This window comes from Phalangium opilio, unplaced genomic scaffold, assembly GCF_054372755.1.
Source record: "Phalangium opilio isolate 3A_F unplaced genomic scaffold, DU_Popi_V2 ptg000014l_1, whole genome shotgun sequence".
Lineage (NCBI taxonomy): Eukaryota > Metazoa > Arthropoda > Arachnida > Opiliones > Phalangiidae > Phalangium > Phalangium opilio.
Genome location: NW_028324149.1, coordinates 1668834 through 1692439, shown reverse-complemented (window position 1 = coordinate 1692439; position 23606 = coordinate 1668834). Strand labels below are relative to the sequence as shown.

General features: G+C 36.7%; 1 protein-coding gene across 1 annotated transcript in view; it reads right to left on the bottom strand.

Annotated features, from left to right (window-relative positions):
- Positions 1-23341, bottom strand: part of Vang (Strabismus domain-containing protein Vang) — a 40164-nt gene extending 16823 nt beyond the window's left edge. The window contains exons 1-2 of the mRNA XM_089865166.1: positions 22949-23341; positions 3738-3818 (exon numbers count right to left, since the gene is read on the bottom strand). The gene's annotated coding sequence lies outside the window, so the exon portion shown is untranslated. The remainder of the gene's footprint in view (positions 1-3737; positions 3819-22948) is intronic.
- Positions 23342-23606: the final 265 nt, after the last annotated feature.

Below are 23606 nucleotides of genomic sequence, written 5' to 3'. Positions count from 1 at the left end.
AACATAGTTTTCTTAATTTGCATGGCAATCCACAGCTAGACCAATGGTCGCCAATAACTAGTTGTATCTTCCATTGTCTTTTTGGTAAATTACAGGGTACTCGCCTATACCCGTTATTAAAACCAATATATAAAAAAAACCATTCCAAGAATTCTTTAGTCAAACCCAAATTAGCGCAAAACAATAAAAGAAATCTTCAATTCGCGTGTACGTATAGAAAAATGTCATAACTGTAAAGAAAACCTTCAAAAGAAAAGTCTTGACTAATTACACCATCATATATTAAGACGTTAATTAAACCCTACCCCGCTGTGATAACCCCCTACGGAGACAGGTAAGCAATTTGCCAGCGAGCTTAAACCCGTTACTTCACAATCCACGAAGATATAACAGCACTCATATCAAAAACAAATAGAAAGCAATCCGTTTTAGTGTCCAGTACGATATTTGCGACGCAGTATACCAATCAGCGCTCTGAGCTTAATTAGTCTATTTGACGTTAACGCAACCTTTATTGTTACTTTCAAACGTTGAAAATGAAGACAAACTCAACCAGATAGGTCTGCGGTCTCTATTGTCTACCTTTCAACAAGAACTTTAGCTACCTTTGTCGTCTATTGTAAAAGCGTTCGTTGATAGAGGATGAATCTAACACGCCCTTAAACCAGAGCAGGTACCATGGCAAATTTTCAACCTCAAAGAAAAAAGAGAAAGACATTGGAGCAAATTGACAACGTTCAAAGTAGTGGGCGGAGGCGATGACAGCAATGAGAAATATCTTCCAAAACATATCGGACAATAGTCTTCTTCCTATACTGTAACTTTACTCAATTCAAGAACAATCTGATAGAATTGTCCCACCCCTCACAATATTGTTGAAAAAGAAAAATCCGCCTGGAAGGAAGCACGAGATCCGGCTAACACTTTCGCGTAAACCTTTCCAATCAATAGGGTCTCCCTTACTTTGACAAGTTATCTTTTAAATGAAGAGAAAGGCAAGAAATATACACCTGAATGACTGTGTCGAAATACCGCATTCTTACCTACGAAAGATGAAGTATTTCGGTATGAAAGTAAAAATAAATAATGACCGTAGAGAAACGATTCATTTCGGCTCCTTTCCTCACGCGTCCGAGGACAAAGTACAAATGATCCTTCATCTTCGCGACCGTATATAGACAATTCCAATTGAAAACCCGAGCAAGTACGCGTCTGCCTTAGTATCCTTCACACCTTAAAAAATAACACCGATACTGAAATTTATAACACATTTCTTTCATGGAAATGGTTCATTTTTCATCTTAAACAGACTTCGAAGCGTGAAATTGCCCGTGCTATACAAAACAGTTTTCGGTCTCAATCTCCAGAACTTCCCTAAAACTTTATAGCTGCCGAAAAAGCAACTATTTTTGAGTAAGGGTCAAAACATCTAGCGATAAAACCTGGTGTAAATCCATTTCGAAAATCAAAGCTTACTTATTTCTTTTTCCAAAACTTCTCAAATCATGTACGCGTACAAGTTTCAAGCCTTCAATCCTTTGGAGGTTTAGAGCTAGCTATATATACGTGCCGAGAGCTGAAAGGGGCCCGGGTGCAATAGCTGACGGGTAACTGCCAGCGATAATTAAAGTTCCACTCATCTGATCTGCCAATTAAAATCGCTTCTCTCCCGCTCTCTGTAAAAAGGCGCGGTTCAACTCCCAATCCCAGCTCCCCGGGAATGTCACCTACTAGATTAGATGGTTGCGAAAGTTTCTCTAGCGATTTTAGGGTAAGGCTGTAATGTCACTAACGCCGCGATTTCCTACAATTGCATTTTAACCTAAAAAAAACTATTTTAATTTTTATAAATATCTGAGAAACAATAAACACTATTCATTTTCGAAATACGCATTGCCAGAAGTGAGATGAGACTAGAAGTGAAGGGCTCTAGCATTGATAGTAGATCCTGGCACTAGTGAACAAATTTGAGGATTTTATGCCGCTTCCCACGCGCCTACAGAAAAAAATTGGTCTAGTTCCAAAAACATTTCCTACCCCCTTCCCCTCAACCTAAAGCCGTGGAACACGGACGCGGCTCCTTGAATCTAGTTCGGCCGTCTACCGCCACGAGCGTCTCACGTTTTGGACGGAAAATTCAGAAACCGCTACTAGAGGGCCAACCGTTGGTGTGTTATCAAGAATATTCACTTTCGCCGAGTGAAGAATTTGGTTAGCTCAGTACTTCTGGTCTCATATCTCTTCTGGTATTGCCTACGTTACACTCATATTAATCTAGGGGGGCTTGATATGAAATATGATGTATTCTCAACCATCTCCTCTATATTTCCCCTGTCCCAGAATATTTGTAAGTAAGGGTGCTATAAACCAGCTCGGAGTAGTATAAGTTCATGGTTACAATTACAAATGGAAAACGGAACGAAAAATCAACGAGTTCTTTCAAAGACGATAACCTGCTTTTTTTCTTTTTTCATTGCGGCAATGACAGTGAAACAATTTTTTATATTTCGCCTTAGATAAAAAAGGTTAACGTGGAAAAATATTCTTGACATTGGAATTAAATAGAAAAAAAAATAAAATAAGAAAATTAACCCTCAGGTATTAATTTTCAAGCATGTGAAAACATATTTCGATGAATCAATCTTGTTATAAGTATTTTTGAAATAATTTATCATAAAAAAAAACCGAAATAATTATTTCTTATCCTCGAGCTCCGGAATTGAAAAATAAAACAAGAAATGAAAAATTGAATTGAAAAATAACCCCTAACTGATACTATCTCACTAAACTATTAAGTTTGATACAAAAAGCCATTTTTTTAAATAATACTTCAAAGAAAATATGAAACGTTACACATGGAGGCCAGAGTCACTGGTGGAGTCTTAAAGTCAGGCCTCCTTGTGTAAATGATGTGTATCCTCCTGGTCTGCAAACTATGTATTCAGTTATGGCAGTTGGTAAAAATATACAGTTTGCAAAGATCATTTCTAAATTCCGTGTGAAGTTAGTATCGAATTACGATTTTGATTCACGTTTCCTTTTAGTTATAAATTCAAAATATTTTATATATTCCGAATTGGTTCCTTCAGGTGGAATCGCAATTAGGGTATAAGGGATAGGAAAAGTGGTTCAAGTTTTATGGTTTTTATCAAAAAGTGTCAGATTTTTAAAATCCGTACCTTTTATTAATTTGTATTTAGTTTTTTCTCTCTCTCTCTCTGATCGGTATTCACGTAAATTTGGAAGGTTTCTAACTAGGCCTGGAGATAAGAAAGCTAGGGAAACACGATCTCGGGATGAAGAACTATCGAATTACACCCCACGCGAAATAAGTCGTCGTCGCTAAAGATAAACACTTCTTAAATTACCTGTACCCGACTGAAAACGAACCCGACTTAAAAACCAGAATAAAATTACAATTTTTGATAGAAAATACTTAGTTCGGTGATAGATTACCATCGGTAAATACAAAGGTGAATTTTTAGGATGATGAGCTGAGGAAAGAGCAATTGAGAGTTGGTCTTGGATGGGAGGGTATGTGACCTCAAACTGACCCTCACAGTGGTCAGGATTGATTGGACACCCTCTAATGCTCTTACCCATTCTTATTCTCTGGTTTTAGTATCTCGTTAAACCTAACCTGACTATTGAAACGTTTCCACACACGGCATACAACTGTCTAAACTATTTCCTAAAATTACGCACTAACTATAATTAAAAAACATTCTTAAACTCACCCAAAATTTGTATATCTCCTGATAGATCTGTCACACGTAAATCCAGGTGTCCAAAGGCATCATTAATTCACAAAATTGGCACTATAAGATAAAATAAACTCGACATTAATCGTTAGCAGGCGCGAGTATAAAATATAGTTTTAATTTTTTGAGAAGATTTCGCGCGCTTTCACAGTTCTTAATATCACGTGCTTTTCGATTACATTAAAATTCGTTAAGCCTTGGTTTCAATTTTGAAACTTAATGCCCTTTAAAAATTGTAAGAGGTGTAATGTCACACGAAATTACTTTTGGTTGTCGCCATTTCAACAAAAGACTATAAATTAAAACTCGATCTGGCATCCACTATTTATTATTCTAAATCATTTTTTTTAACAAACAAGATAGGCTAGGGCAAAAACCAGCCAAATAAACAAGTGGCAGTTTAAAATAAGCACTTATCAATAACCCATACACATAATTAAAATTAAAATACTTAATAATAATAACGCAATTGTTTGTTATTTGTCACGCGATTAGACCACCTTTATCAAGATACAAAAATTTGTTTAAGGGCACGAAATAAGTCTGACAAAATTTTCATACTTAAAATAAACCATAATCAAAGGCAGGGACCCTATTGAATCATAGCGGCTAATCCCCTGCCTTAACGAATGGTATAATCTCGTATCAGAAATAAAACTTGGCTCGCATGATGCTAAGTCTAATACGAAATGGCGTGCGGTCGAAAACCTCTTGTATCATTACGTGCTTGGAAGAAAGAAATAAACTTACTTCTGAATCTTCCCCGAAATGATAAATCGGTCTGCATTTACTATCTCTTATTTTTACTTTCTGTTTAGCCAATAGGGTCCTTTAGTCTTTAGTGGGTTTATTCTCTTATTAAATCTTCTAACGAAAAAGGTGGGCGCGAAAATTCATTTAAGTTCCCAAGACGCTCAACGTTTTTCGAATATTAATTAAAAATAAAACTAGTTCCGACTATTTTAATCATTTAGATTGCTTATCAGTTTATGTGACCGTGACTAAATCAAGCAATGACACCGCACCGTCCAAACTTTAAAACAACAAAACTTAAACTCCAATACATAGTCTAGTATTTTTACAGATATAATATATGTGTACTTCTCTGCATGAGATGTAATACCACCTAAAACAGGAATTTTTTCGATTTCATTGTTAAAAACGACGGAAAGAAGCACCGGAAATGGATTGAGAGCCTGCATATAATTAGCATATTTACGTTTTAATTAAAACCATAAGTTTATATTATATATTCCGTAAGTGTGACTCTTTCATGTATCTGCAATGCTATATCGAGAATTGTACGAGAAATGACTACAACCCGTTTTACAATCCACCTCTCTATTTACTGGTACTAAGCCTTTGACAACGCCTCACAAGAATCTATACCCTGCGTCACAGTGCAATGGTGCATGAGTAGCTCTCAGTAACCAGAGCAACTTACGAATTATACTTATGTTATTACTGTATTTCACATGGGAAATCTATACTAAAGTACAATTCCGATTGGGGTCAGCTGAAAAATACAGCGAGATATTTGAAAAACAAACAGGGGAAATGAATAGATTGAGGCCTTTTTTGTACAATGAACAATTTAGTTAAGCCTTGTCCATCCCTAGTTCAGGATATTAGGCTTAGAAACGCTTCAGACGATACGAAAAGGGAAAGATTAATTCTTAGGCCTAGTTGGAAACATTTTCTTCGCCCTTCTAATTTATACCTCGCGGCCTCGCGACATCTTGAAGAATGGTTTTTTCTACTTCACCGAGGCTTAACACACCCCAACCCAACATGCTCCAAGTTCCAACAGCTATGTACGTGTACCCAACATCCTGTGATTGCGTTTTAAGGGATTAACCAAGTTGAATCACCCCTAGTCTCTAGTCCCTACATGGTTAAATTTTCTCAATCATGAAGAAGTCTTGAAGGTTCTTCTTCCAGCTCTACATAATCCAGATGAATTTCTTCAGATAGGGCTGGAGCCAAGCGTGATACCGCAAACTTATCTATCGTATTGGGGTCTGTCTCATAGGAAGACGGTTTTTCATTAATTAATTCACTTCAAAATGACGTTAGATAAGTAAGTCGGCGCAAAATATTTCCCATCTAATGAGTAATGAAAGACTATAACTTGTTCAAAACATGAACTAAGAATAACGTTGAATAAACTAGTTTCTAACTACCATATCTTTTCGTTTTGCCATTTTTGTCCCCTAACTAAAGGAAAAGGTAACTCATATAATTTTATGCACTGAGCGTGGATATTGATTGAACTATGCGTGTCCAAGATATAAGCAATTAAGCCTAGATATTATATGAGTTCTTGGCTTTAATAATAATAGTGAGCCATTTACGTATCTGCCAATCAAAAACATTTGTTTATTTTGGGAGTGTCTTAAACACAAATTTGTTTATTTTTGGCACTAAGCGATGATGTTTATACCACACCTAACGCGCGCGTAAGTTAATTGGTAACATCTTCATTATTATCCTTTTAATAAATAAAAATTAAAAAGTAACTAACCCAACCCTTTCCTTTAATATTGCTTGCCATGGAGAGATTATTTATACAATTTTTTTTATACATATATAAAACGGGTGACTCATATTGGAGCAGGTTTCGGAGTCTCTATTCCGCCTCTGGGATTAATGTTTGAAAGGGCAAAGCTTTAGGGTATACGCTATGAAAAATCGTAGAAACCTTTTCGGTAGTAGTAAGAGATTGAAATACCGCACACAACCAAGCATCAAATCAAGTTCCCGCGCCTGCCTGAGTTTCCCCAATACTTTTATATTGTTTATGAGTCTGAAACACGCGCACCCACCTACGCAAAGAAAACCTAACGTATCATGGCACTGGTATTCAATTACATAAAAATACGACCGGATTGGAAACTATATTTTACGTTCCTAAGGTTTGTCAAATTCCTACACCCATAGTAGCCGAGAGATAGTCAGGGAGATGATATAGTGGGAGTCTTCGTTAGAAGCAAAATATGTAGTTTCCTTTTCAATAGCGCCCCCTAGTTACCACGGCTAACACTACTCCATAAAAGAAAATTTTTTGGCATCTTTCCGCGCAGCTAAGAAACAGATTCCTTCAGTCATGTTTACAGTTTACTTAGTCCCAACTCCAAGTTTTATAACAAAGGCCACGTGACCACCAGGGGATTTTCATGACTTGACGCGTATAATAGTCTAAATTGTTTGGGAAAGCTAACGGAATCCAATATGGTCGCTAGAAACGAGGTAAGAGATAAAAGGGTATGACGTCACCGACAGTTTTCACTGTATTGTAATGTGCAAGGGAGTTGCGCGTAGAACGCGTTATGTTCCCCGCTATATAGTTTCCCTGTATTGTCGTAAAGTGACAGCTGACGGATATACAGTCAAAAACTTACTCAAAATAATTACGTAATATTGAAACCCCTTTACTTGTAGTCTGTCCTTCATACAATTCGTATAGTTATTCGAACGAAGAAAAAGTTGAAAATTAAATCTTGTTTGAACAATGGGTCTACATTCAACAGAGCGTAACTAATTTTGGTTTACAACAGTGATTTCCGAACTCTATTACATCTACAACAAAACAAAAAACATGGCGCCAAAACTTCTCAACATCTCACCACCAGTAAAGCAGTGCCAATATACCATTTCAAATAATCACTACCCCTATATAGCGTTTTTACAATTATATTAAAAAGGGATTGTGTAAGTCATTACCTAAACATAAAAATACAATGGAACAAAACGTATTCTGGCGTTGTTTCAACGTCCCTTTTGAGTCGAAACATTCTTCTAAGTTCCTGCTGCGAACGAAAACTAACTCGAACGAAAGAATCTTTATTAGGATGGACACTTAAGAGCATCCGCGTCTCCACCAACATCTTCTCAATTGGATAAAAAAAGGTCGGCTTGGAAAAACTCAAGAGACACTGTCATTAGTCGCGGTTGAAAGCGTACACCGTCGCACGACATGGTAAACCCATACCATTCCATGGAATGCTCTTCATGGGAAACACTGCGCTATAGTATGTCGGAGATACAGTGGTCATCGGGGAACTGATGAGGTTGATATAGGTACGCTTCAGTTACCGTTTGCATCCCTAGCTGTTGATGATTTCTTAACCTCGCGTAACAATATACAGTTCTCACGATCGCAATTTGAAAACACGATTTGAAAAGAAAAATTCCTTCATGTTGCAACCAAGAACACGCTATGTCCCTCCAAGATATACAGGGATGAGTCTACCATGAATTGTCACTTGTGTTGATGAGCTCATATCTCCGTAACTCACCCTCAGATTGACCCAAAGAACACAGACTTATCAGAAACACCCTGTATACTGTTTGCATCGAGGAACATGATGGTTTACGAAATAAACTAATTATAATAATACCTTACACGCAATAACAGAGCAGGTGGTTATTTTCTAAATTTGATTTTTTTCATTTCTTAAGACGTATTGGATTTCAACAAATGCTCAATGTGTTTTTTTGTTCGAGTTGCAATTTAACTAACTGTAAGGGATTGAAATAATTAAAAGCCGTGTCGCTACAGAGAAAGAAATGTCTCTTGGCCGTGAAAAATTTATTTGGCTTCCGGCGAAACGTAAGTTGCGAGTGAACCAGTGAACCGGGGTGTTTTTATCGAAGGGTATAAATAACCTTTTTAAAGAGAATGGGGAGAAGTTTGGGTTTTTGGGGTGTCGTTTCGATCGTGGTAAGAGTTATTTACAACAAGAGGACCGACGTACCCCCTTTGATATATTAATCTCAGTGAAAAAGGCGGGAAATTTTAAGGGCTATATTTCGTTTCAGTGAGACTGAATTTCGTTAGTAAAATACGCGCAAAGTGTGCCCAAGATTATGCTGCTTTGAAGCAAGAATAACACAATTTTGAAATGCAAACACATTTAACCATTATAAAGGATTAAGAATATCTTAAAATAGTTTTATTACAGCATTCTCCTCCCCATGTATGCATTCATAACCCTACAATACATAAGTATGCGTCTGCCGTAGAGGCTTATAGCACCTGCATTGAGAGACAAGCTTAAAGAGACTGCAGCTATAAATCGGAACGCAATAAATGCATGCCCTACTGTGATTTAATTCCACGTGGAATACAGGTTACCAGTAGAGATTGACATCACAATAAACGAAATTCCACCCCATCTAAGAGAAATACACCACCATTACGTGACACCCCTCTACCCTTTTACGCGTGCTCTTAACGAATAACCTTCGACAAATACTTATAAGAGAGTATATCAGGCTTATGATGCAATATAGGATATACTAAACTTAAGGTAGACATACACACTACAGTGCGCGTTTTAGTTTTGCTATAAAACTATCGATTGAAAATAGCTCCTCTCGTAGACAGTCAGGCGTCCGTCCCCGATTTTGAGTTGGGGACGGGGTAACCCCTTAATGTCTATAGTTTCATACTTCCGCCTGGTTTTCCCCCATGCTTGTAGAGAGAGTACCACTCCCCTCTCCTGCCACCACGTTTCGAAAGCCCATTATAGAAATTTAAAGCTATACTCCGAGAGCCCGCACCGGAAGAGAAGTGGATGCAATGCAATCGGAGCTTCCCAAGCTACGCATGATGATGATAGACAATTCCATTATAAATATCTAGCGTGGTTTCACCTAGAAAACGCAGGTTGAAACAACTATTATAACCTCTAAAAGGAAGGGACAGACGGTTCAATGGAAAGGGGGGGTGGATCATTTCGGGAAGCTCAAGATGAGATCTTTTCTCCATCCCTGCATCCCATTCGATTTAAGCTCGTTATACCGGCGCGTGCACCATCTTCCACGCTAGAATACACACCCAGCATTTTTATATCTAATTGGCCTTGTACCATCGTCAAAGAAAGGCGACGAATTGTAATCTCCGCTTCAAGGGAGGGCGTTTTTAAAGATGAGCAAACGAGGATGCGAATTTGCGATAATTAGGAAAAATAGAATAACTCAAAAATTTTTAATCTGACGCATTAAATATTTTGATTTAAATGGTTTACTGACAACAATTCACATTTCTAAATCTCTTTGGTCATTTGAACGTCTAGGGAATGTAATATTGGGGGGATAAGTCTTCAAATCTATCACACAAACAAAATTTGAACATCTTTTCTCATCACCATGATTATATCCTGTTTCCATCATTTACAAACCTTGAACGTTTTCTAGCGTGTATCCTATGAGAAGCATGGACCATTTGGCTTTGTTTGATATGTATTTATTTTTTTCATACACACAGAAGCAAGACACTGTCATTTATTTTTTCCCTTATACAATTTAAGTTAAAGTCATGAGCATTAAGTCCGGTCCTGCACATAATGGGATGTTTGTATTAAAAAAAATAATAAAAAACCTCTGTACACAAGTTCTCAACTCAGATTCATCTCTACGAGAGAGTTGTTTTATGTATTAATCCGCGCAAGCTTAACGTTTATTACCAAGTTATATTGAACAATAGTTGAAGAAATAATGTCTAAATCTTCAATGTAAAATAGTACTTCTATCAAAACTACAAACCATGTAATGAGATACTATAGTAGACCCGCCTTGACTGTAGTATAATTTCAGGATAAAATTTAATACCATATTTGTGTAGATGGGCAGAATAAGTCAAGAAAATGAGAGATTACAGGAGGAAAAGTTTTTCGTCAACTGTTGTGGCGTTCACGCGGTGTGGGGTCAGACCTAAATTTTAAAGGTCAATTACCATTACGGAAAATGTTAGACCATGAGACCTCCCACACGAAAAATCCTAGGTACGTAACGTCGATTTAAATTGAATTTTGGCCATGGAGGTACAAAAAGGTGAGGAATGTTTTTTTTACAGAGTATTCTATACCATCTTAGATTAAGACATCACGCGATGATGATTCCCCGAGTTTTGCTACCGCTATTAACTACCGTACAGTTGGCCCATACCGAAAAAAAAAATACCCATAAAATTCCTTTGAAATTTTAACATGGGAAAGAAAAACTAATACGTAAAATTATAGCATATTAAAATTCTTTTTCTTTGGATTTCAGTTTTTTTTTTCGAAGTTCGACCCCACACAGTTTGGAACTGATTGGGTTCGAACTAAAAGGAACTAAACTCAGTTATTACAAACACTATAAGTAACTTAACATTAAATAAGTATGTCTATCCATTTAAACTAGATCCAAACTTTCATATAAGGCCATATTTTAGGTCAACATTTCGGTTCTTAGAAGAACTCAAAGCAAATTTATAGCTGCAAAAGGGGAAAATTACCAAGTTGAATCATATTTTAGATGTTAAATCTACAGAGACCAAGCTCGATGCTTCCTCTATAATTTCGCATGAAAGCTATAAATAATGTAATGCAAAGAAAAATATTAAAAAATTCTAGGTGGTACTCCCCCCTAAAGGGAATGTGAAGTCCAATGTCCTAAGTACTTAAGAGAGACATAACTTGATTTCAATACGGATTTCATCTCCCCTTGAAAACAGGGACCATACGAGCCGTGAGGGATGTGGACGCCCAAGATGAAAAGGAGAGAGAGGAGAAAAGTAGCTAGCGTATATTTTAGAAACACGGAACTTGGGTCTCTTCCGATAGATCTAACGCTCGGATCGGGGTCCAATTTGGTCCAAATGGCCCATTTTTCACCTGGTGTGATTCGCCCCCTTACGTCCGGGGTCCTCCCACTTATCCAGTCATCCTTGGAGTGGACCCCCTAGACTTAAAAGAACACCAAGAGGCACGGAGAGGATGATGCCAGTTGCTATGGCAACCATCCCAAGCTTCTCCATTGATTCAAGCACGAGAAATTACACGCGAGGTGCTTGGTCTTCTAGCACGTGCTTCGTTTCATGGGGCGATACAAGCCCTAGCTTAATCACACGCCCCCCCCCAAACCCCCTTCCCAGACTTACATATACAAATTATTACCCTTAGAGAAGTAGATTAAACATGGAAGTTATAAATTCAAAAAGGGTGGTATAGGACGACTGAAGAACAGTGGTGGAGAACTTAGAGCAAAATGTCAGAGCATTTTCGACTCAAAATCGTTCATAGGACCCCCTGTACTTCATCCTACTATCCTTTTTGATACACCCTGTACAACGTACGTTTAATGCGCTTTTACTACCCTCTACCAAGGATAAAAAAATCCCCCCGGTAAATCGAAGGGGATGAAAAATGACCCAGGGTGAATTGGTGATATTTTTAAGCTCTGATGAGGTTCTACATAAGGAAAAAAGGGGAGAAATTCCTTTGGTTGGTTGGTTTAGCTAACATTAATGCACAACGTAAATAAATTTTGCCTTAGCGAATAAGTTAAGCTAAGCCTTGGTCTTCTTCTTACTACATCGGAAAAGAGGGAAAAACTGGGCTTCGGGCAATGGGCCTCATCCAATTTGGTTAAGTAACTTTGATAACGTATCCTGCATCGAGATGGGGTTTTGCGATATAGAGGCGCTCATGGAATCTATGTACAGTATAAACGAAGACGGGATGAAAATATTACAGCGTGGAAAGGATCATAACAGCATACAATGTCTGAGAATCGCGATACTTGCGACGGAAAAAATTGCTATGGTAAATTACAGACCTATGAAACTGGGATTGTGAACACTTAAAAACAAGGCAGTGGTACTTCACCCTTTGATTAGACTTATTATTAGTAATTAAAAATAAAACAAAAACTTTTAAAAATAATAAAAAAAATAGTTTGAAAAAGGTTCATTACAAATTTTGAGATTATTTTGACTTGTAGCTGGTGTATCTTTCCAACTATAACGAAATTAATCTGAGTTGAATTGGAGACCAACCGCGGCGGTATTTTAACTATTCTTTAATTCTTTAATCCCTAGCGCATCTTCACGCGAAAAAGAAGAAAAAAAAAGGGATAAAGAGCCAAAAGAAGTAATAAAACATCAACAGAAAACCCACTGGATTTTTTTTTTATCCCGTGACACTCTCAAAAGGCATTAAAAACGTGCAAGCGATATATTAAGGTATTAAAGTTGAACCAAGTCCTAAAGGTTATACTGCAAAAGCGTAAAACGTCTTTTACGAGACAATATACGACCTATTTAGGAATGTTAAGACTCTTTTTGAAGATGGACCATTTTTATTTAAGAAGGAGGGTGAATCTCGTATGTATTAGACACGTGCAATAATTCTGAAAACACGAGAGTATGTAGGAGTTATATTTGATTCTTCGATCAAAATAGTCCATGAAATAATTGCACGCGCGGATTGTCTCTACTTTTTAAATCAAAAAATCAAAATCCTTGATAAATAAAATTTTATTTTACAGTTCAATCATAACTCGTAGGCTAAAATGCCACATGTGAAGTTACATTTTAGACTCAAAATAACCCCTACCATCTTTTTTTGGAATGTCCTATACAAAATTAGCACTCCACGTAACCACGTTATCTTCCAATATACTCCAAGGTAAAAACTACAGAGAGGTGCTGCTTCCAGACCATATTTGCACCATCTCAAAGTATATTCCATAATGCATACATAAATTAAATGGTACGTGGTATATTGTACATACATTGTGAAGTGATTTTTTTTTATACTTTAACAGAATGTCCCCTCTTACGGTGTAGCTTATTATTCTTTTAAGCCTTTGTCATTATGATTCAAGTATTCCGTGTGCCTCCGTTCAAAACAATTTTTCGGCCCAGTGAATTTTAAGTTAATCATTTATAGTGAGCGTCCCCTTACACGAATTTATCTTCTTTGTTTTGTTGTTCCCGCGGATCCGAAGTTTCAACCCTTTTAAAATTTATTCAAAAAAGAAAAGAAAAAAACCAAACCAACCTTATCTTGAGAATGTAAAAAGAGAAGCTTATATGTTCAAATTATTCGCGTTGGTGTTATAGAAAATTTTTCGCGCTTTATTTTTTTTACTACAGTGGTGTTTTTTGGCGCCATAATCTTAAGGGCCTCGTAAAAGCCCCCGCATTTGCTTTCCATCATACCATATTATACTATACTATACGTACAGATATCTCCAAAAAAGAAGTTTGAGAAGTATAAGTTTTATGATATGGGTTTTTTAGCCTCATCGTTCATTGTGGCTATTAGTTTGACACGACTTGTGCAAGTTGAAACGCTAAGCCTAAGTTAAAACAAAATAATCTTTTAGTAAAACCGACATCACGTGACATTCAGTATGCGCGCGCTATTTATTTGAGAAAGTCTCGTGAATGTAAGTTGAAATTCTAAGCCTAATGGATCAAAATAGAGACCTTTAACCTTTTAGAAACAAAGGCGATACCATGTGACTTTCAGCTGACAGCACGAGCTAAAAATTTTAATTCAGAAAAGTCTCGTGCTGTGTGTAGTAAGGACCTGCATTTATCCATCTTGTTATATTGTAAAATATCTAGGTTTATTACACCAAAAAACCAAGAAGTTTCTCTAAATTTTTGTTTTTTACTAAAGGTGATTTCAAATACAGGGTACTTTTACTAAAGAAGTGCGCGAAGAAGACCTAAGCCTTTCACAGTGTTCAAACATAATGCATTGTCAAACGCAGCTAGTATTTCCTATTGAAAAAGGCTACATTATAGAACTTAAATTTTCTTAACCGAATTATAAACCTGATTAGGGCTTTCTTTTTTCACCTTCTAACAGATGGTGCATGCGCACTTATTAGTTCATCCCAATACAAAAATTCCTTGCATTTAATAATGTGTTTCAATAGGTAACTTGCTTGGTAACCATAGCATTCTCGTAAAGATACGCGCAATTATGTTTGGGTTTGAAATTCGGACGTTTTGTCGTTTGGCGTAATGGAAATAATTCTTTCTGACATAAGACGTTGGATATTTGGGGTGTGGGGCCCCTGTATGGCTATCTTCAAACGAGATCAATAAAATCTTAACCTAATACGTGGTCATTAAACCATCTTTCGCGCCAAAAGTCTCTACTAAAACCCACATTAAGGCGCCTTTTTTTAAACATTGACAGATATGAAAGAAATCAGATAATAAAACCAATTTGCCAAAAGATTAAAATCGTTGAATCCATTTTAAATTAATCTAATAGTTCAATGGAGTTTTTTTTTTCAAAAATTAGTAATTTTTCTATCTTCTAAAAAATTAGCATTATTTCATTAAATTGAGGGTTTTAATACAAACCCTTAAGTGAGAGAGTGATAAAAATTTAATAGATATTAATGCTGGTTTAAATTTAACACTAATGAAGATTTTGTGAAAAATCATTTTTTTTCTTTCCCCTTTAGCTAATATTGGCGTAACTAATTTAAGCGTTTTGTAAATTAACGTTTTAATAAATGACAAAGTCACTTGACAGCGCTATAAATGCGTAAATACCTTTAAAACCCCCGTTTTCCCAGTGCAAACTTAACTTATAAATAATTACGTTGGGAAATTTTCTAAAGTAGTTTTCTCTAATTTTATTTATATCATTAGTTAGTGAATCCTTCACAACATCACTTGTCAGTACACGAGCAACTAATTCTATACCTTAATCCAACGCGTTGATTCAATAAAAAATACCTTAAACTCTACTGTACACAGACCTTAACATTTTCTCGTTAAAAATAAGTCCATCCCACCCACAATCTTCGATACTTCTGAAAGGAGCGAGAAATTTCAAACGAACTAAACATCGTCGCGTGAATTTTAAGTTCAAATCATCTCGTGAATAATCACCACCATACCTCGAATTATCTGTTCATCTAATTGAAAGTAATACTATAAAAGGTGGGGATTATGGTACGAGTTAATATCGGGTACGGGTTTAGACATTATTAGCACTATTTCGATTAATAATCTGCATTAGAAAACCTCTAATAACCCAGCCGGCGTCTGGGATATAAAAACAGGTTTGGAAAGATTTCTTCAGAAAATTTCTCCACAGACTTGATTTGGACGCGACGCGGGGCTAGATGAGAATATTAAAACACGGGGTGAATGTATACCTTATAAATGTTTTATGGCCATTTTCATTTGGTCTTCGGGTTGCCATAACCATGGTTGCGTGAGTGAAGAACTATAGATATTGGCAGAGATAAAAATTAAACATAAATTTTACATCTCAAACCGCTTCGTTATATATACTATTTCTACCTCGAGTTTTTGCAAAATAAACAGACCTTGGTTATACCTCGTAAAAATACGACAAGAACTCCACCGTTTGACACCAAAATTTTACCAAACATTTTACGCATTATTCTTTATAAATGCTGAAATTTTCATAATATTTGGTGAATAACTACGTCAGCTATTGCAAATTACAAAAGAAAAAAATATATTTTAAACAAGTTCGAGCATAACTTGAATTTACACCTATAATTGTGCACCGATTTAAACCAAATTTTAACCATTCAATGCACGCATTATTCTTTATAAATGCTGAAATTTTCATAATATTTGGTGAAAAACTACGTCAGTTATTGAAAAATAATGCCTAACACATTTTTTTTTCTCGCCAAAAAAAAAAACTATTTCAACTCATGGCAACGCCAACGGGTTATTCTAATTGAAGTAGTTGTTCCCAGGGCCAAAACAACCCTAATTTTAATTAATATTTTAAAATAAGCAGACTGCGAAATCCGGGTATGTAACGCGAACCTCCTTTCGATCTATCCCGGGCATCGTCGAACTTTTAAGTCGATCCTAAGAGATCAAAATCGTGCCGAGATTCATTTTTCCTCCAAAAAAACGAGTATTACTCCATCGAATTTCGTTAAGACTTAAGCGATAATGACATTGCGTGAACTTAGCCCTTGGCACGCCATTTAACGGTTATCAGCGGCTTTTTCGTTTAAAATTCCACTTCAATACACAATTCATCAAGACATCGTTTCGAATCCCCTGATGTCCTTATCACGTGGACAATTACAAAGTCGAACATACCAAAATCAAGTAGTTTCAACAAATTGTTAGTAACGTCATAAGATATGTTTCATAAGTTTGTCACTGGTTACTGAGAGCTGGCCATGAAGTAACGTTACGTAGGTGAAACTTCATAGATTCTCGTAAAGCGACGCCTGGTGAGGAGCTGTCAAAGACTAAATACGCCGAAGATGGAAGTCCTGCAAAATTAACCACCGAGTGTAGTCTGCAATTCTCGCTTGTCGTTCTCGAACTAGCTCTTAGTAAGTTTCTAACATTACGAAGTATAGGTAGTGTCATACTCATGGAACATATTTTATAAACTTATGGTAACGTCAATATATTCTTGGTTCGATTAAAAGAGATGTTTGAATGGGAAAATGTCAACGGGAAAATTTCGTTAGTTTTCAAAATTCAATGTCGTGCTATGAAAAAACTGTCATTTGCAAAGCTAATCACATGACGACCACCTGCAAATTCTAACGTAATGATTGGCTAACGTTTATGGTTAACAGATGTTAAACGAATGATCATCAGTTCACGTTTCCGGACCAGTTTTAATAAATATTGAAGGCTAAATAATTTTATTTTACAATCTTTAGTTGTCAGTTTCAGTTTGGGTTTGAGTTCCACTTAACGTTTCCAGGTTATTGAAAAAAAAACAAAAACAAACAACATAACTTTTAGAGATTAAAATTATCTGACCAAAGCTTGAAACACAAATTTTTAAAATTTACTTAAAAAAACTTAATTAAATCCAACCTTAAAAGGGGTAAATAAATCCATAAAAAACCGGTTTTTTCCAATGACAAACTCTACTCCTCATATATATGACGACGGTTCAAACGCGAGTCTGGGAACTTAGGAAAGAAATCAAAAGATACTTTTACATGATAACAGAAGTCGATTATATAAAAGTAAACTTTAATATTAGTTAACCTACGTTTATCGTATAAACAATTTTACATTTTACGCAATATCTTACATCAAGAAATGAACTTGCCCTAAAGCGATAATGGTATTTTTTTTTTGTACCGAAACATTCGTGGCTCACAATTTTTCTCAAACGAGGCTGCAGCGAAGGTTAATTATTGTATTCTGTATATATATATTCTCTTTCTGTTTTCACCCCCTGGTTTAAAACCACCCTCTCTTGATATCTCCCAACCAACCGTATAATGTTGTAAAAGGAACTTCGGGGGAAGATATCTGATATTCATTTTAAATATCACATGAAAGTGGAGGGGTATTTCTTTGGAATAAAAGATGTAATAGAGAGATATATCTTCTATTATAAAACCATCATATTGTTTATAAGTATGGGACGAAAGGGATATTTCCTATATGGGTGTATTTCTCGTATAGGGGCGTGACCTGGTGGCGAATTAAATGGAAACAAGAACCCGTGATAGACTACTGCAATCTGATCTCTACTTGTAACCCTTGGCACAGGAAAGAAAATTACATAGTTTGTACTAAAGGAGTTTTTTGACGTTCCTCCAGTGTTGCCAGACTGCAGAGAGAAAGGCTAGCGCTAGAGTTTGAACCCGGTACTTGAATATAAATTGCCTTACCAATTGCCTGACAACACTGTATTGAAGTTAATCCTGAAAGAGGGGATTGGGAAGGAATTTCTATAGTCCCTTCAGTAAAAACTATCTCTGATGTTGCAGTTGGTTAGGAGGAGAAACTTTCAAGCAGAAAGACGGCGCACCACGTCTCCTTAATTTTGCCTCGCCTATACTATAAGCTCTACGGCAGACCCATACTTATACATAATAGGGTTATACTTCCAAATGAATCTCAAAACGGAAACCAACCATCTGACCCCCTTCCTTCTGTGCGTAGTCTGTAAAAATTTAACATCGTACCCCTCTCTAAGAAAATAAACTTACCATCTCGCGTTTCCAAACAATTAGGATTTTTTTTCTTCTTTACTAGCTCTTCCAGATCGAGGGGCCCTAACTTTTCCAAGCCCGCAGCGAGTTAAATTCTCGCGGTTTATTTATAGTGTATGTCGCGAAATAATAGGAGACGCTTACTTACTATGGCTCTATTTCAAACGATTAACCAATAAGAGTTGGCAGAATTGACATGGAGAATATCTAGGAAAGGGGCCTTGTGTAGGTACAATTGTCGCAGTTTCAAATTGCATAATGTTTTTGGGTGGAAATGACTTTGAAACGAGGGGCTAATCACTCTCGGGTTCTATGGAAGTATGTTGTGGGGGTCGTCTCTAAAGCTGCCCTTGATATTTGAAAGTTAGGTTTACGGAAACGAATTAGTAATTCTGGCGTTGTAGCATCACGAAGGAAGTTAAAAACGGCCCCAACATTTAGTTTAGACCCAACATATCCGGGTATGCACGGGGTATAGGAAATAGGGGGTTCAAAAAAGGGTGCTAGCTAGACCTAAAACACACCCCAGGGTATGGTATCCCTACTCCCTTCTCGTATACCAACCCTAACCTATCGTTTCCACTTCAGTCCCTACACCAGACCGTTCCCGCCATAAGTTGAACTTTGTCATCTTCCGTACCACCATGTTGGCCTACGTTTCAACTATACCAGGAAAGCAAGCACACGCGCCGTCTGCGTTTTGTTGAACGTAGAAGAGAAATTCCATAAAAAAGCTACGCTCGTATGGGCAAAAAGATAGGCGTTGCGTAGAACTCAGGCAACATCTGCTCAATTTTCAACGCGGAATTTTTTTTAGGCGCAAGACCCCTGTCGGAGGCGAAAAGACTCGACTCGTGTCATCAGAGTTGAAGATAGCGTATCTCTGATATCTGTGTCCATCAAAACGTTGATGCAAGAAGTGTAAGTCAAGAAGAAAAAAAGATCTTGCAAGGGCTCTAGACGTACGGTTTCTTTGACGGTTGGAGAGAGTGTCTTGTACAAATATGAAATTCCTTAACCTTTAAGGGTGTTTATACAACGGCGTGCCTTATGGGGCGAATGACGTCAACGTCTTAATTTTTATATTAAAGTCTGTCAAAGTATTTTTAAGAAGTTGGCGACAAGTAGGCCTACAAGTTACATCCGATAATTTAGCCTACTGATGGCTAGCCATTTCCGGGCGTCGCCACAGTAACGCTTTACAAATTAACCACGCAATAAGCTTCGATTAAATAAACTAATTCCCATTGCAACGTAATATTTCAGAAATTAATATTATGCGTATTTAAAATTTAAAGTTTTCACATTCCTGAAGTTTAGTTATTGCAGTAGCAGTAGCAACGTATATTAATTAGGCTTAAGGATTATAGATGATTCGGCACCCTTAATTAACATATTAACCAGACTCCATTAATTAAAATCAGTACGTGTGGTTTTGAAATACCATACATCAAAGTCACACCAAGCCCAAATGAGAGAGAAAGCGAGAGAGAGTGAAGCTACGTTACCATAAAATGGATCATTATTAACAAACTATAGCCATATAGCAAAAACTGGTGACGCGGTTAGGGTCTTGGGGAGTTCAAGTAACTTGAAAATACAGGCGCCAAAAAGTCCCCAAGCTTTCACGATCGATGGCCGAACATTTATGCCTCTAAAAGTATTTCAGAGAATGCTTCGAGTATCTTAATTGCTTTTCAAGTCCACCGTGTTTCTCTTAGCGGTACAGAGCCTGAATTCTGTAGAACTCTTACCCATAGCAGTGATGCATAAACAAATATATGAAGTATACAAATAAACAAATTTCTCAATCTTTATTTACTTAAATCCCTGCCAAATAAACAACGGGATTTTTGGGCGTATTAGATTTCTGGGCTCCTGGGTTTCACCTAAAGTGCTACTACGGAAGGTCAAAAGATCGAGGACTTTCGTATTACCCGGAGAAAGATGAAAGGTTTGCTTTCGTTACAAGGTCATATACCGTATCTTAGTCAAAGGCCTACAATGATACAATCTTAAATAAATTAAGTTTTATACCAATGGATTTTAAGTCTAAGACTTGGTTGGTCATTAAACATTCGGATGGATAACAAACAAAATCCGAATTATAATTGAAGAACGAAACCCCTATGAAAGTAAGTTTTGATATATTTATTTATTTTTTTTTTGCGGTAAGAAAATCGTGAATAAGTCGTTTTCATCTTTAATTGAGTTTTCAAAATCTTTCTCGCTATTTTAAAACTCTAGAAATATCAGTCACGAAATTTTAATTTTTCTCTTTTGCTTTTATTTCTCTTTAGTGGCTTTTCTTTGATCGTAGAACTGACTTGTGTACCATCTTATATAAATCAAATTTTTAAACTACAATGGAGTCAACGGGCTTTTGCCTGAATCGCGCGGCAAGATAAATCAACTTAAGTTTACGTAACATTTCCAAAATTGCTTTTTATCAACCCCGTTTAGTAGATCAGATAGTAGAAAAAAAAAATACCGAAGTTGAATGTATTCCAGAGATATATTCACATCGTAGTGTAGTTCCTCAATATAAAAATAATGGCGTTTTTCATTTACAGTTCTATAGCACTACCAGAGCGTTTTTAAAGCTGGCCAGAGCGATTTCAGAACGGTTTTGGAACACTCAAGAGCGGTAAATAAAGAACACTAAGATTCTAAATAACAAATATTCTCCAGTACAGTTACAACTATACTAATAAGGACTTTGGCGAGTTAAGAAACTTACTCTAATATGTTTCCATTTTAATTTCGTTAAGATGAACTTTTAGGCCTAGAAGTTAAGCCTAATTTGAAAACGAAAATTGAAAATCACGTGTGATATAATTTTTCTCGCGCCAATCTTTCCAGTTTGGCGCGAGATCTTACGTTTACTCGTCTTCGTAAGCGGTTTATGATTAATTTTCGTGAACTCTCTCTAATTGAGACTTAGAATGAGTGGAACTTAGCGTGACGTTGTATTGTCAAGTCTCGATTTAACTGTACACGACGATCTCGACTGAGTAAGAGGTGACGCCAACAAAAATCGAACCCTATACCATACACGCATAACCTTATCAACCGATAAACCATTAAGGGATAGAAGTTTCTATGGGATGAGTCAAATATGGCAAGTAGAACCCGGGAGAGGGGGGGGGGGAACGGAACGGGCAAACCTCTTTTATTGACCCCGGCGGGCACGGGAGGCCCTTCTGCTATAGACAGGAGATCTGGAAGCCCTTCCAACAACAGCGATCCGGACAATAGTTTTTTTAAAGTTTTCTTTTTGGAACTTTTTTAACGGGCTTTTTTTACGGGAACCTTTCTTTGCAGTCCGTAATTGAAAGACAAGACATAATAGGGCCTTGGCCAAGCCAAAGATGCAATAGTTCAGTAATTTCGTTGGGTTATATTTTACAAAAAGCTAGGCCTAGTTGGTATTTTTGACTTCAAGGTTAGGTTATCATAAAAGTGGTGCCTAAGATCATGCAAAGAAAACCGACTAACTTTTTTTTACTGCGCATGCCTTCAGGGAAAAATTCAAACTTTAGATTTAAAGACGTAGTGTAAAACACTCAAAGTCACAAGCTCATTTTTTATTGCAGTTTACTATCCCTTGCAACTAGGTCCAAACTTAATAATAAAAAAAATTATTTTAGACCATGTTATAAGACAAACAAAACGGGTCATCCTAAAATCAGGATTGTAATAAAATTAACGCCCGCTTAATGTAGTTAATAAAATAAATAAGTTCACTGACACATTTAAGACGTTTATCAAAACTAAATACAGGGTATTTCAAAAAGGGGTGATTATAGGACCGAAGTATCATAGAAAATCTAACTTCTATGACATTTTTACACAAGATACAACCCCTAAACAAGTTATCATCAGTGATTTATAGATGACCCCTTTAATATCAGTAAGAAACAGAAAGAAAAAAAAATCATTTAATTAAGGGGTCGTGCATAAATCACTATAATCATAACTTGTTTAGAGGGGATGTCCCTTAAGGGAAAATCGGTCATAAACGTTATTTTGACTCTACTTCGGTCCAATAATTACCCCTTTTTTTAAACACCCTGTATAAAGAATACCGCTCAAGCCAAACAAAATAAAATTAAAAAACCTCCAACCCACAAAAACCTGATTTGAAATCATTTTTTAATTTTGAAATAAATACCGCAAGAAGGTTAGCGTCTAGCTTCTCAGCGTTCTGTTAGTAGAACAAAGAGATTTACAGTATAAGAAGCCATAGCAAGTCTCATATTTGTATGTTTCAAACTAGGCCTAAATTAGAACCGAGGTGCGAGTCACTTCGCTAAATAAAACGGTTTATGTCCGACCCCCCACTCAACTAAAAAACCATATACTTTTCTTAGAAAGAGAAAAACCATTAAAAAGAAAGAAAAAGGAATTACCATGCATCCTCAAGATCTGGAAGAACTTATTAGGTCCGGAGGCGTATTAGCTGGAGTTTTGGCGGACTTTTTTCAAAACTATTCCAAGAGAGGTGCCGCCCTGGACAGAAGAGCATCGTACCACGGAACGCTCAAAGTGATTCAGAGTGAAGTTTGCGTCTTGGCACGAGGGACAACGTAATGTCCGATGTTGGCCACTTTTTAATTTGTTTCTTCCACGTCCACTATGACGTCATTTATTCCTGGAGTTTCATTTTTAAAATGCACGCAACACAATTTGATTAAAACGAAACGCGGACAGAAATTAAAGACAGAATTTGTGGTCCTGAGAGCGGCCGGCGCGAAAAGACGTACACCGCGGTCGACGCAACAAACCCGAATGAAAGTAGTCAAAGTTTCTATCTCCAATAGCGAACACCAGGGGCGCTAGTGTGCGGTAAATGGCGTAATGTTAGGGTTTTAGTGGTACCATAGACGGGATGGTTAAACTACATGTTTCGACTTTCAAAAACGTTCGTGCTTTCAAAACAATTCGGAAAACGGAGGTATTTTTGAGCGAGTCAAGAAACACGATGGAAAACGTAGCTATAATGTCTATATATGCATACATGGTGGAACGTTTTACCGGCTACCAGTGTAGAAAACTAAGGGTACTAGA